Genomic DNA, 16,163 nt, shown 5'->3' on the forward strand with positions numbered 1-16,163 from the left:
CCAAAATGCTTAATAACTAAATAAGCTGGCCAAGGAGTTAGACATTTTACCTTACTGGCCATCAAAGAGCATGACAACTCTTTCATACATGCAAAGCAGCTCACAGAAATATATCCCAACTTGTGTATTGCTCTGCGGATCAGAGCAACACTACCAGTAACAGTAGCTTCAGCCGAGAGGAGTTTTTCTAAATTCAAACTGTTGAAAACGATGTTTTGATTGATGACTTTGCAGAAAGGAAGGCCAGAAGGATTGCACTGTAACCCTTGAAGTGTGATGCTAGGGAGTGGAATGTTTGTTTATTTTGCATATTCTATTTTGATTATTTAAAACGTGTAACATATTATACATATATCATTTAAATTGAAAGCACACTTGCATATATTATTTTATTTCTTGTTATTATAATTATTATTGTTTGCTAGCTAAGTTGTCATTTGTTTTGATTCTTTAGTGTGCACTTTGCATTTCTTCTTAGCTCTCGTTCTTGTGATAAATAAAGGTGCAGTACTTTACTGTAGAACTGTTAAGAAGTTTTGAATTTTTCCTTTTTGGGGGGAGGCTCCAGGGGTGAAGCTTGCCTTTATAAGCCCTGCTTAATGCAAGCAGAGGAGTAGAGTTTGCTGAGGCGAGATGGGATAGCTGATTCCTCTAACACCATTTTTTTTATATATATATATAATAATTAACTTTTATTATATTATGTTACAATTGCATTATGTTTTGGCTATGTGCTTTTATTTTAATGTGTAACACTACTGAGAGGTGTTTTGATCTTTGGTTGTTTTGATGTTATCAGTTTATCTGGTTGAAGTAATAAAAGTCTTTGTTTTAGAGTTTTAAGATTTAAGTTGGTTAGCTTTCTCCCTTAATTTACCTGACAAAGCTGAACTAAAATGTTGAAAAATTAAGTAATTCTTGTGTTTATCATTCAACACGACTGATATCATGGGGGTATAATCTGGCCTGAGGGGTATGAATTGGCCTAGGCTATAATATACCCGGGGTATAATCTAGCCTAGGCCCCTTTAACCCTGGGTATAGTTCGGCCGGGGGGTATACTATGGCCTGTTACACTTGTAACTCCAGTCTGTCAATTAATCCTAAACCTAAACTCAATTACAACTCATTTGAATGTCTTGTTCTGAGTCTTTCACGCCAATCCAAGAAACACCAACAGCCAATCATATTTGCTGTAGTACCGTGCTCCTGGGGCTTATACTGAATATTTTTCAAACCTAGTCCCAATAAAATTATTATTATTGGTGACTTTAATATTCATGTTGACCATAATAAAGATAGCCTTATTGTAGGGCTGTGCAATTAATCAAATTTTAATCGTGATTTCGATTTTTTGGGTCAAATGATCTCCAAACTTATATAATCGAGTTGAAACGATTTTCTGAAATTACATGCACAATTCAGTCCTTCCCCCAAAGCATTCAACACAGCCCTGCTGACTGGCTCTCACTCTCAAGCAGCTGTAAAGTGAAGGAGGAGAGTTGTGTGTGTGGTGACCGGCGGTATTTAAAAAAAACACCACGAGTGGAAAATGGCAGAGGGAGGGCAAACCCGCTTGATCGACAAAAAGGGTAGAAAAAGTTCTCTTGTATGGGAACACCTCGGATTCTTAGAATCTGAAGAGGAGCAGCACCACACAATGTAGCGGACGCACAGCGCCATTCTATAGCACGTAGCCGATAAATAAATGCATCATATTTTCAAACTCAGAAGTAATCGTTTGAATAATTGTGATTTCAATATTATCCAAAATAATCGTGATTATGAATTTTTTTTTTCATAATCGAGAAGGAACCGCTCACAGGCTAACGTAAGCTAGCATCAGCTCGAGCAGCGGAGTTAATACTCCACTTCCTGTCTCTGTCTGCTGCACCTGGCTGCTCCACCTCTCACCTGAATAATGAGGAGGATTTGATGCTGTTGTGAACGAGTCTGTGCAGAAAACCTGCTGCTGTGAATGAAAAACTTTTCTTTACCAGAAACCTTTTGTTTTATGCTGCTTCCTTTACGAGCTGCGTCGTAACACCAACTGTAAACAACCTCAACATCTCTACTTCCTGAATGTGATCGTTCAAAAATCACAACAGTCGACATTAAACGACACAACACAAGTTTTTCAAAACACTTCAGGAAACTCTGAAATTATAAACGTGTGTTTTTGTGTTTCAGTGTGTCCTGCAGACGTCCAGCAACTGATGGTGAAGAAAGAAGAGGTTCCCCCTGAGGAGGAGCAGCAGTGGAGCCCCATTGTGGACCAGGAGGACCCAGAGCCCCACCACATTAAAGAGGAACAGGAGGAACCGTGGACCAATCAGGATGGTCAGCAGCTTCAAGGACTGGAGGAGGCTGATATCAAGTTCACATTGACTCCTGTCGCTGTGAAGAGTGAAGAAGATGAAGAGAAACTTAAATTGTCAAAGCTTCATCCGAGTGAGACGAAGGAGAACAGAGCGGACTGTGGAGGACCAGAACCAGCCAGGAACTCAGGTCCTGATGGACGTTTACAACAAGGTCCTGAGGACAAGACTGAAGACTCTTCTGAGACTGAAGAGAGTGAGGGTGATTGGCTGGAGACCAGGGAAACTCAGACTGGTTTAAATACAAGAAACAACAAACAGCCTCTAAGTGATGTGGGATGTAAGACAGAAAAAAAATCGTTCAGTTGCTCTGAGTGTGGTAAAAGATTTAACCAAAGGGGCCATCTAAATACACATGTGATGATTCATACAGGAGAGAAACCGTTTAGTTGCTCTGAGTGTGGTAAAAGATTTAACCATAGGGGCCATCTAAATACACATATGAGGATTCATACAGGAGAGAAAGCGTTTAGTTGCTCTGAGTGTGGTAAAAGATTTAACCATAGGGGCAGTCTAAATACACATATGAGGATTCATACAGGAGAGAAAGCGTTTAGTTGCACTGAGTGTGGTAAAAGATTTAACCAAAGGGGCCATCTAAATACACATATGAGGATTCATACTGGAGAGAAACCGTTTAGTTGCTCTGAGTGTGGTGAAAGATTTAACCAAAGGGGCCATCTAAATAGACATGTGAGGATTCATAAAGGAGAGAAGTGATTCAGTTGCAACAAAAGATTTATTAGGATTTATTAGCAGATATTCATAGTTTACATATTCATAGTTCACTGTTTTAAATAAACTACTAACAGGTTTTATGTCCCTAGAAAATATAAATCATTGAATAACATGAAAGATCTGTGTTTATATATCTTATTTCTACATAATTTATCTATTTTTCTTAATGTCCCTCTTGTAATTTTTAAGGTTAAAGTGTGTTCCTTGCCCAGTATGTATGTGTGTTCTTAACAAGTTCATATGATTAAATATGTTTGTTTTAAAACAATGGTTTCTTGGTTCGTGAGATTCAATGACAGTGTGTGTTCTCCTTTATGTATTGCATGTGTTTCCAAGAATAAATGTCTAATAAAAAGATAAAGGCGTCGTCGCCCTCCTCTTTGTTTCTGTATGAACGGAGGCTGCACTGGCTACAGTTGAATTGTCTCCTCAAGAGACATATTAATCAGCTTCTCACAGTCAGACATGTTTGTTTACGTTTGACGTGAAGTCGGAACTCAGCAATTTCAGGTCAGAATATCTGACATGCGAGTCGTTTGGAACGCAGCATTACACTCACGCATGAATGACGGTTAATGTCAAACAGCAGGATTGTTAAATTCAGAGACAGCTGTGATGTCCCCAATCTATCAAATTTGAAGATAATTATTTTTATGTTTGTGCTGAGATGTTTTGGTTCCGTCGGTCAATCGGTGTGATACTGGACTCAGTAGATCACAGATCTATATAAAACAACATAGATCATAGGGCAGTGATTCAAAACAAACATTTAATCTAATGAGCAATTAGCAGACAAGGATCGACGTCACGTGACTTACGGAGGAAGTGAAGCGTTAATCTTTGCCGCAATGCGCAAAACGCATGTCACGCTTCAAAATGCATGTGCTCGGGCCCGTTCAGTGCTGCTTTGCAGTCCTAGAAATTGTAATTGTAATTTTTAATTGTTTTTGTTTTCATCTCAATTTGAAGTTGATCTGATGTAAGCCCTGGTACAAGTTCCTCAAAGTAAAAATGTGGAATGTGGCCACTAAATGCAAAACGGCGGCCTTCCTGTTGTGTTTTTCATAACGCCCCTTGAGACTTTTTTGTTTTCTGGTCATGATAGATCGGTTAATTTGTAGTTGCAACTCTAGGAGAATGATAATAATGATGAAATATCCTATTTTCACGACATCTATGTAAAGAAACTGAGCACTGGTGGTGTCTGTTTATCTGAGGATTATGTATCAGTGGTCACATCAGGTTTTATTGTCGCACTTATTTTAATATTTTTCTTTTTCTCGGATAATTAAAAAAAACATAAATGCTTCTTTTAATATGTTCTCAGAGTCAACGGAAAGCCAATGAGCTGTCTGACTCCACAGCCACATAGTGCTAATTGCCATTCACCCATATCTTGTGTATTAATTGGGGGGGGGGGGTCTAAAAATCCATTTGATAATGAATCTTAATAGGAGAAATAAGCAACTGAATGAATAAATGAATTATTACTTTCCCTTTTTCCTATTTGCTATTCAACCGGCTGAGTCATTGAGCTTCTCCATTCAACCTCTCCATTCTGTGACACTTTGGGCCTTGTGCTGATAAAACAAGGTAAAACAAAGCAAACTAGCCACGAAATCTAATTTCATTTAGTTCTTTAATAATATTGACGTTTTTCATTTAACAAGGGACAATACAATGAAAGTCAAAAATGATTAATAACAGTTGAATGCACAGATTAATTTGTCTCTGATATTTCTTTGAGAAAAAACAAGGTTTATTGAAACTCACTTTTATCGTCTGCTAAAAAGGAACAAGGAGGCTGATTGGAGCACGGCAATAACTTATCAATGATCAAACATTACACAGTCATCAAATGAAACTCTGCATTAGTAAATAAAAAGACTGATGAGGAAAAGTTAAGAAGAAAATAAACATTTGCAAGAAGCAAATAAAGCAAATTCTTTGTTTGATAACATGAACAAAATTATCTCAACAAAATAGCAAAAATACCTACAAATCCCTTCAGAGAACACATAATGAATAAGCATCATTAAGAGCTGATTGAGACACATTAAAAACATTGTGAACAGCAGCTCGAGACAGAAAGTTCAATCTGTTACCTACTGCCGGGACAATATGTCAAGTACTGTGAAGTATTTTCCAACAATGCTTCTATAACAAGAGGGATAAATCTTTATACAGCATTTGAATCTTCCTCCAGAACCCTGTTCAGTACAATCTCTCAAATCTATAAGATGAGACAACACACGATGGCTTCAGATAACAATCACAGGTGCAAATGTCTGTCTATAAGTAGAGCGGATTTATATTATAAAAAGTTTTTACAGCATCTACTTTATAACATGATCTGTTTGCAAATGTAGAAATGTATTTTTTTATCGTAATAATGTGCTTGTATTGAGAAGAATAGAGGAGCTGATACTCAGTGTATGTAATGATCAGTAAGGCTTTGTATTATTTACAGTACAATAAGGATTAGTTGCCACTTGTGTAAAACACTGTGTTGAGTTGTTTTGTTGATAGATTTCTTGTAGTGCACATGCAGAAGAGTATATGATACTAATGATAAGGCCTCCAGGTCAAAGCCTCAGCATGCAGAATAAAGACAAAGACAGAAACTGCAGATATAAAGAAATAAAAAATGACCCTGTGTCCAAGTTGCCTGGTTTTAAAACACAAACTCTTCTTTGACTTCATCCTCCTCTGACCACGATTTCCAAAAACTGTAGTTCAAAAATACTTCTATCCATCTTCAGAGTCAAGATCGAATCCAAACTTTAATTTGCGTCGTGAAGAACAAGACTTTTCATCTTCACTCAGAAGCGGAACCAGCCACTAGTTTCCTCGGAGCTGTCAAAGTCGATTCCTTCACACAGGGACTCCTTGAAGAGAGAGGAAACGTCACTGACACTCACAGATTAATGCCTCACAGCAGAAAATACTATTAGAGGAAACTAATAGTGTCTCAGGAGTCTTAAGTTCCTATTTGGAAAATTTGGTAATTCATGTGGAGTGCTGTTTAACGGCCGCAGCACTGGAGACTGTTCATTAGAACATTGTCTAAGAAGAAGTTATTAATTATTAATCACTTTTCTGAACCTACGTGTGATTGCTTCACTTTAATCAATACTGAGACACTCTTAAACAACTATCTTATAATTATTAATACATTATATATGTGCACAGCAAAGTATAGTTACTTGTCTTTCATTTTACCTCTTTAAAACATATCTAGGTGTCTGACAAATGTGATAATCAAATGCTTTTAAAGAAGCTGCCTTTCACTGTCGCAGCAAATTACTAATTTTTCAAAGAATCAGGGTGCGATAGTCCTTCTTGATAACGTCGCTGAGATGAAACATATCGACAGCAGCTTTCTGAGTTCAAAGGTGATGGAAGGTTGAAGAAACCAAAGTGCTGGAAAACCATAAAAAAACATGAAACACTGTGATAACGTACATTCAGATAACATGACTTGAACAATGGGATGAATTATGGAAAAGAAAATGAAACGTTGGCTACACGTTTTTTTAACACAAAAAAAAGAATCCCAAAAATCTGCTTCCTATTCGGGGCTGAAAGACGGATTCAGAAGGAGAGAGAGAGAGAGAGAGAGAGAGAGAGAGAGAGAGATGTGGAGATGGGCCGAAACACTGTACCCACAAGGCAAGGCCAACACATACACAACAAATATACTTATGAATATGCATTTGTAAATAAAAAAACAGTTTTTATGGGTTAATAATGTTGACGTTAAATGTTCTCAAATGGATTTCAGTAAAAAAAATAACTGTCGCTCTAGAAAATAGTCTAAATCTAAAATGTAAGATAAAAAAAATTGATGCTGATATAAATGATTGTCTTATAGAAGAGGCTCGTGAAGTGATTACTACTCTTAAACCACCTCATCTCCACATAAAGTTTAATTTAAATTTTATTTCAGCAGAGGCTCAACTCATCAGGAGTGTTTCTCACCAAGAGACATGCTGTTCTGCATATTCACGCTGGAAACTGACCAGTGGTGAAGCAAAGGTCATGCAAGACAAACATCAGACGGCCAAGAAACATTCAAGAAAGAGAACTTTCCTTCGAGAGCCGACACGTGACAGACACACAGAGACGAGTCCCATGTCAACACGGAGATGGAGACATATTTGAAGGGGGGGGGCTGTAACTCTTTCACTAACTTGGCTTTGCCGTCCCTCTGGCATCAGAGCTGATGGCGTGGGGGCAAGCGGTAGCCAGGGCGGGTTGCCTGCACTGTAGAGCCTGGGGCGCTTGAACTGGACGTGACTGGACAAGGGAGTGTAACTATTCCGCCGAGGTACGAGAGCAGAGTCCCTCAGGGTTTCATCCTGGTAGGAGATGAGATGCTGCAAGGTGTTAAAGGACAAAACAAAAGATCTGGGGACTCCTGATCACAGCCGAGCAGAGTAAGATAAGATAAGATACACTTTATTTGTCCCACACACATGCACAACATGCAGAAACACACTCATGCAATGAAGGGAATTTTGTCTTATGCATTTTTCCCATCTGGTGAAGGACACACAGAGCAGTGGGCAGCCATGTACAGCGCCCGGGGAGCAAGGTGCCTTGCTCAGGGACACTAGGCAGGGTAGGGGGAATAGTCTTTTTGATTCTTGGACAGAACCAGGTTCGTCTTTCGTTGTTGATCGTTGTTCAACAACGATCAACGACCAGGCAAGTTTTTGCAGAAACTCCGCGGAGTCAAACATCGAAACAGAGACCCTCTCCGCCAGAAGTCCAAGACCCTGCCACTAGTCCACCGCCTCTGGTTACTCTGGCACTAGTAACCATCATGTCCACATTGACTCTAATAACAGGCTCAACAACAGAAGCCAATTCAAAGGAGACTTTGAATTGAATTGGAGAATTTAAGGGGACTGTTAATGAGTCATTCTAGTTTGTGCATGTAAAAAAACGGCAGTTAAAAAGCCCAAAGTCCTCAGTGAAGGAAGCTCCTCTCCTCCTGAGAAAACATAGCTCCTGAAGCTCCTCAAGCACCCGAAGCTCCTGAAGCTGCAGAGGAGCTGCAGCAAAGGACAGTCTGAAGAAAGTGATGTGTTTTCTGAAGATTGGAGCAAGTAAACATTTTCAAATCAAAACACAAATTCAAATTATGACCCTGAATATGTCTCCTTTTAATGATAGAATAAGTCAAGAACAACCCTCACACACCTTCTCTTCATTTAAGGGTGTAAACCTTTGAAATAATTCAAAGAAGCTCAAATACAGCTTTTCTTTCATCCATAACTAGAGCGATGGTAATAATGATTATTTCAGCCAAGCAGGGCAGCATGATCAGCCAGGGCTTCAGTCCACTTTACTGTCGCCATCTAGTGTTCATTTGTTGCATACTGCTATAAAGCAGCTATCACCTCAGGGTCGTCGCACACCGACTCCACCAAGAACACATGTTGGAGAGAGGTCAGAGGTCAACGTACGACTTAAGGCCGGCGCATGCTTCTGCGTCGTCAGGGGCCCGCAGGCACACAGCTGTAACGCAGGACTCGTTGTCATTCATGGTTCTCCAACCGTTGCGCGTGTGTTGCCATGCAATACCCCGCCAGAACACTAGGCGCAGTAATGTTTTTTGTCGAAGTCGGCTCTTCTTCGGAGCCTTTTTCTGGCGGAAAAATCCGCCGGTCAGTGACGGGTTATACTAGTGGACATAGTGTCGGATCTCTTCTGCCAAGTGCTCTTCTATCTGGTCCATATTCGTTCTTCTAAATCTTCCGTGGTTTTCGGGCATGAACCGGAAATGCGACTCCGGAAATGATGTAGTCAGCAGACCAATCACAGCCCTCGCGGCCGGGTGACGCTTGCGGGGCTTTGCCGTCTAGTTAGAAAAATTGGCCGACGCACGTAAGCACGTAGGAAGGGCCGTGAGGGGCCCGGAAGGGCTCCTGCGTCTCCGTTCCCGTGAAAACGCAGAAGCATGCGCCGGCCTTAACACGCAATCAAAACAAGATCATCCAGTTTTTAAATGAGACATTGAATGGGCCCTGTGGAGTTTTCATGTTAACATTTTTTTTTTTAACAATATATTTATTGAGTTTTACATAAAAGAAACATACATTCAAACATTTATAAACATACAAACGTTTATGAACACCCCCAACCCTCAATCAAACAATCAGGGTAAAGAAAAAGAGGCCGGAATTAAATAACTTAAATAGGATTAAATAAAATAATTTAAAAAAAATACATATATAAAAATATAAGAATAAATGAAAGTAAATAAAGACATAATTATACAAATACAGATAAATTAAATTAAATTACAATCAATCAAATCAAAAGCCTAGATAAAATAACGTTCTCTTATTCATAATATAAATTAGTTACAATTAATATTCATCCTACTAGGTGCTGCTTCTTTATTCTGTTTCACTCATTAATTTCCACTTGGTCGCTTTCAAAAAATTGCATGAAGGTGTCCCATATCTCCTTGAATTTAAGCCAAGGCAAGAAGCCATTTCCCCTTAGCCACATTGCAGTTGTAGGACTGTCCATAGGTCCATACACAGGTTAATCAAAGGTGCTGTCTTTCGGCTTGGTACAAAGTGATTAGGATAGATAGCTAATATACATCTTGTTAACATTTAAAAGTCTCACATTCATCATTTCACGTTCAACGCTACATAAACTGTGAATGTTTGAATTTGAATTAAGTCCGATTTCCAGAGACAAAATAACAGCAGAATATAATAAAAACACTTCCAATGTTACCTTGAATGCATTCTCCTTCACAAAGCCTTGAATGAGGTCTCTACGTTCTCTTGTTAGGTTGTTGCATCAAAAACCTGAGAAAACAAGTCAATGTGTGTAACTTGGACAGTGTCATCTTCAGAGTGACAGCAGCAGCCTGTTTGATATCTAGGTCACAATTCAGCAGTGAGATGCTGTCAGGAGCCCGTCACGTTTTCACGAGACAAACCCCATTTCCACCAGATACGACCGTGAGTGGAGAGAGGCAGCTGTGCTCTGTGGAAATTAGCAGTGATTTTATTATGTATCGGCGTGAAGTCTAATAACATGAACACTCCCTACTTGAACAGATCTATTAGTCTGTATGTAATAATACCGATGGCGCCACCTACTGGCAACAGGAAATAAGCTTTGTTTTACAACTATCGGAGTCTCTGTTTCCTGTCTTTGTCTCTTTGTCCCCTCAGAGACTCAGCGTGAGGAGGAAGGAGCAACATGTCCGCCATGCAGCTGCTGCGGGAGTCGGTACATGAGCGGATCCGCGCTGCCGCTGAAGACTTCCTGCTGCAGGTGGAGGAAGGAGGAGGAAAGGCTCGAGTCCCGGAGCTGAGAGCGATGCTCACCGAGCGGCTCGCGGCGGAGGTGGAGGAGATCCTCGCCGGGCTGGAGGAAACCGTGGCTGGGTACGAGGAGCGAGTGGAGCGGACAGAGCTGGAGATCTGCCGCCAGAGGAGGCTGCTCGATGCCGGGATGCAGCCCGAAGTCCGGCTGCACAGAGCAGGTCAGTCCCTAGAGGAACCGCTAACAGGCTAACGTTAGCTAGCATCATATCTATCTATATCTATCTATGCTGGTGACGCTCTGTGAACTAGCTCCTCTGCTAACAGCTGTTTCTCTGCATCACTCCGGCTACAATCACCGGTCTGTAGTTAAACAGCCACACATCCCAGCCCCTCCTCTCTGGTGCTTCGTGACTCTGTGTTCTGTGTGAGCTCAGCCTCGTAGTCTAACAGGCTGATACAGCAGCGATGGCTTCTCTCTCTCCCTCTTGCTCCGAGTGGCTCATGTTCACTGACTCCTCCGCCTCCATTAACAGTAGAGCTACATGTAATAAATGCAGTGTGTTGGTAGCGATGGAGGCGAGAGGCTCAGCGACCTAGAACCTCCGTTAGCTGTAGTTAGCTTAGCCGCCGCGGAGCCACCTAGCTTAGCACGTAGCCACCTAGCTTACCACGTAGCTTAGCCTAAGCTAGCTCTGTTATTCTAGGAATATTACCCAGTCTATAACATGACAACCCAGAGTTGGGACCAGGAAGCAGAGCTGCAGTGCTACACACTTCTCTGCTCCCTCTGGATCAGTCACACAACCCCATAGAGACTGTGTCTGTCCACCGTCCGATTACATGATTTAAATCAAACATTAACAGAGCGAGAATTACACACAATAATCTAATACAAATTAACACAACCTCTGCAACAACTCAGGAAACTAAGACTTTTAAATGTGATCTTTTAAACATGAGATCACTGTCATCAAAAGCTATTTTAGTTAATGAACTAGTCTCAGATTATAACATAGATTTATTGTCCCTCACTGAGACGTGGCTGCATCCTGATGAATCAGAATCGGAAAGGATTTATTGCCAAGTAGCTTTACACCTACCTGGAATTTTCTTTGGTAATTAGGTGCATACATTTAACATGAAGCATAAAAACACAATAAGTACTTCACATAAGAAAGAAATAACTGTTTATAAAAAAATAATATCCAAGATATAAAAAGTTAAATAAAGAGTAAAATGCAAAACAGATATATACGAGATATAAAAAGTTAAATAAAGAGTAAAATGCAAAACAGATATACGAGATATAAAAAGTAAAATAAAAAGTAAAATGCAAAACAGGAGAGAAATGTGGATGTGCAATTTGCAATATACTGTTATGTGTGTTAATGTAACACAGAATTGAGGCGTGGGTGCTGGATAAGAGTCCAAGCCAGGTGGGGGTCCCGGTGTCAAATAACCGGTGGCCAAATTAACTCCCGCCCAAATTAAACCAAACTATACTCCGGGGTGTAAAACAGCCTAGGCCATACTATACCCCGCCAGGCCAGAGTATACCCCAGGGGATAAACTGTCCAGGGCAAAACTATACATGGTGGATATGTGGTTGATTTAGCTCTAAGGTCAGGTAGGCATAGTAGTTGTGTTGTGATATCAAAGCATTTGAATCTTCAAAATCTAGGCTGGATATTCTCTTATATTTTAATGATAATTTACACTGCATTAATTGGAATTGAGCTGTAGGCATATACTAGGAGATCTGTATCAGAGAGTAATTGTATCCACAATTTAAGTACTGCAAGCTAGACTATTATGCAGTTGTAGACACAACACAGGGGGTCCCTGGGCCTGAGAGGGGAAGGAAAGGGGTTAAATGTGGCTATAATATGGACTATTAAATGTGACTGAAACTAGACAAAAATGTTCTGAGTTTCCATCAACGAAAACTAGACTAAAACTAAGAAGGATAAAAATGACTCAATGTGACTAAAGCTAATATGCATTTTCATCCATAGACTATACTAAATCTAAAAAAGATACCAAAATTAACACTGGTGTCATGAAGTTGAAATTTGAGTTATAAGAACAATGTTAGTATTGGTGTAGCGAGCTAGAGAGTTTAATCAGACCGGATTCAACAGCTATCTTGGAATGAAAAAAGTGTCAGGCTGTCCAAATACACCAAAATGCTTAATAACTAAATAAGCTGGCCAAGGAGTTAGACATTTTACCTTACTGGCCATCAAAGAGCATGACAACTCTTTCATACATGCAAAGAAGCTCACAGAAATATATCCCAACTTGTGTATTGCTCTGCGGATCAGAGCAACACTACCAGTAACAGTAGCTTCAGCCGAGAGGAGTTTTTCTAAATTCAAACAGTTGAAAACGATGTTTTGATTGATGACTTTGCAGCAAGGAAGGCCAGAAGGATTGCACTGTAACCCTTGAAGTGTGATGCTAGGGAGTGGAATGTTAATAGTTCTTGAGACAAAGTTAAATTATACTATTTATTTATTTGTTTGTTTATTTTGCATATTCTATTATAGTAGTTATAACATATTATACAATATATCATTTAAATTGAAAGCAAACTTGCATATATCATTTAATTTCTTGTTATTATAATTATTATTGTTTGTTAGCTTAGTTGTCATTTGTTTTGATTCTTTAGTGCGCACTTTGCCTTTTCTTAGCTCTCGTTCTTGTGATAAATAAAGGTGCAGTACTTTACTGTAGAACTGTTAAGAAGTTTAGAATTTTTCATTTTTGGGGGGAGGCTCCAGGGGTGAAGCTTGCCCTTATAAGCCCTGCTTAATGCAAGCAGAGGAGTAGAGTTTGCTGAGGCGAGATGGGATAGCTGATTCCTCTAACACCATTTTTTTAATATATATATAATAATTAACTTTTATTATATTATGTTACAATTGCATTATGTTTTGGCTATGTGCTTTTATTTTAATGTGTAACACTACTGAGAGGTGTTTTGATCTTTGGTTGTTTTGATTTTATCAGACTTTTATTATCAAGTAATTATCAAGTAATAAATAAACTTTTATTATCAAGTAATAAAAGTCTTTGTTTTAGAGTTTTAAGATTTAAGTTAGTTAGCCTTCTCCCTTAATTTACCTGACAAAGCTGAACCACCAATAAAATGTTGAAAAATTAAGTAATTCTTGTGTATATCATTCAACACGACCGATATCATGGGGGTATAATCTGGCCTGAGGGGTATGAATTGGCCTAGGCCATAATATACCCGGGGTATAATCTAGCCTAGGCCCCTTTAACCCCGGGTATAGTTCGGCCGGGGGGTATACTATGGCCTGTTACACCGGGCCTTGTTGATAAGGCCAACTGCAGCCGGGAAGAAGCTTGTCTTGTGGCGGGAGGTTTTGGAATATGTCAGTCTAAATGAATCTACTCCCCCCAGTCATATAATTTCACACGTTCCCAGAGAATTTGGACGATGAGGTGGAGTTGCTGCTATTTTTAACTCCAGTCTATGAATTAATCCTAAACCTAAACTCAGCTACAACTCATTTGAATGTCTTGTTCTGAGTCTTTCACGCCAATCCAAGAAACACCAACAGCCAATCATATTTGCTGTAGTACCGTGCTCCTGGGGCTTATACTGAATATTTAAAGGAATTCCCTGAATTCTCACTCTCAAGCAGCTGTAAAGTGAAGGAGGAGAGTTGTGTGTGTGGTGACCGGCGGTATTTAAAAAAAACACCACGAGTGGAAAATGGCAGAGGGAGGGCAGACCCGCTTGATCGACAAATAGGGTAGAAAAAGTTCTCTTGTATGGGAACACCTCGGTTTCTTAGAATCCGAAGAGGAGCAGCACCACACAATGTAGCGGTCGCGCAGCGCCATTCTCAAGCACGCTGCCGCCTTTTTTTTTGGAGCGAAACACTGAATAAATGCATCATATTTTGAAACTCAAAAGTAATCGTTTGAATAATTGTGATTTCAATATTATCCAAAATAATCGTGATTATGAATTTTTTTTTTCATAATCGAGAAGGAACCGCTCACAGGCTAACGTAAGCTAGCATCAGCTCGAGCAGCGGAGTTAATACTCCACTTCCTGTCTCTGTCTGCTGCACCCGGCTGCTCCACCTCTCACCTGAATAATGAGGAGGATTTAATGCTGTTGTGAACGAGTCTGTGCAGAAAACCTGCTGCTGTGAATGAAAAACTTTTTTTTACCAGAAACCTTTTGTTTTATGCTGCTTCCTTTACGAGCTGCGTCGTAACACCAACTGTAAACAACCTCAACATCTCTACTTCCTGAATGTGATCGTTCAAAAATCACAACAGTCGACATTAAACGACACAACACAAGTTTTTCAAAACACTTCAGGAAACTCTGAAATTATAAACATTTGCTTTTGTGTTTCAGTGTGTCCTGCAGACGTCCAGCAACTGATGGTGAAGAAAGAAGAGTTTCCCCCTGAGGAGCAGCAGTGGAGCCCCATTGTGGACCAGGAGGACCCAGAGTCCCCCCACATTAAAGAGGAACAGGAGGAACCGTGGACCAGTCAGGATGGACAGCAGCTTCAAGGACTGGAGGAGGCTGATATCAAGTTCACATTGACTCCTGTTGCTGTGAAGAGTGAAGAAGATCAAGAGAAACCTAAATCGTCAAAGCTTCATCGGAGTGAGACGAAGGAGAACAGAGCGGACTGTGGAGGACCAGAACCAGCCAGGAACTCAGGTCCAGATGGACGTTTACAACAAGGTCCTGAGGACAAGAGTGAAGAATCTTCTGAGACTGAAGAGAGTGAGGATGATTGGCTGGAGACCAGGGAAACTCAGACTGGTTTAAATACAGGAAACAACAAACAGCCTCTAAGTGATGTGGGATGTAAGACAGAAAAAAAATCGTTTAGTTGCTCTGAGTGTGGTAAAAGATTTAGCGAAAAGGGCCATCTAAATAGACATATGAGGATTCATACTGGAGAGAAACCGTTTAGTTGCTCTGAGTGTTGTGAAAGATTTAACCAAAGGGGCCATCTAAATACACATATGAGGATTCATACAGGAGAGAAACCGTTTAGTTGCTCTGAGTGTGGTGAAAGATTTAACCAAAGGGGCAGTCTAAATAAACATATGAGGATTCATACAGGAGAGAAACCGTTTAGTTGCTCTGAGTGTGGTGAAAGATTTAACCAAAGGGGCATTCTAAGTAGACATATGAGGATTCATACAGGAGAGAAACCGTTTAGTTGCTCTGAGTGTGGTGAAAGATTTATCCATAGGGGCAATCTAAATACACATATGAGGATTCATACTGGAGAGAAACCGTTTAGTTGCTCTGAGTGTGGTGAAAGATTTAGCCATAGGGGCAGTCTAAATAGACATATGAGGATTCATACAAGAAAGAAAGCGTTTAGTTGATCTGAGTGTGGTGAAAGATTTAAGATTCAGTCCTATTGTACGAGACATGTGAGGATTCATAAAGGAGAGAAGTGATTCAGTTGCAACCTTTGCAACAAAAGATTTATTAGGATTTATCAGCAGATATTCATAGTATACATATTCATAGTTCACTGTTTTAAATAGACTACTAACAGGTTTTATGTCCCTAGAAAATATAAATCATTGAATAACATGAAAGATTTGTGTTTACAGATCTTATTTCTACAGATTTCTACATAATTTCTCTAATTTTCATAATGCCCTTCATGTAATTTTAAGGTTAAAGTGTGTTCCTTGCACAGTAAGAATGTTTGTT

General features: G+C 39.8%; 2 pseudogenes; one reads left to right on the plus strand and one right to left on the minus strand.

Annotated features, from left to right (window-relative positions):
• The window catches only part of LOC132999949 (6-phosphofructo-2-kinase/fructose-2,6-bisphosphatase 2-like), a 54,109-nt pseudogene that overhangs the window by 28,884 nt on the left and 9,062 nt on the right, over positions 1–16,163 (minus strand).
• LOC132999951 (gastrula zinc finger protein XlCGF57.1-like) lies at positions 2,712–15,945 on the plus strand (annotated as a pseudogene).

The sequence above is a fragment of the Limanda limanda genome, chromosome 4 (genome assembly GCF_963576545.1).
Source record: "Limanda limanda chromosome 4, fLimLim1.1, whole genome shotgun sequence".
Classification (NCBI taxonomy): domain Eukaryota; kingdom Metazoa; phylum Chordata; class Actinopteri; order Pleuronectiformes; family Pleuronectidae; genus Limanda; species Limanda limanda.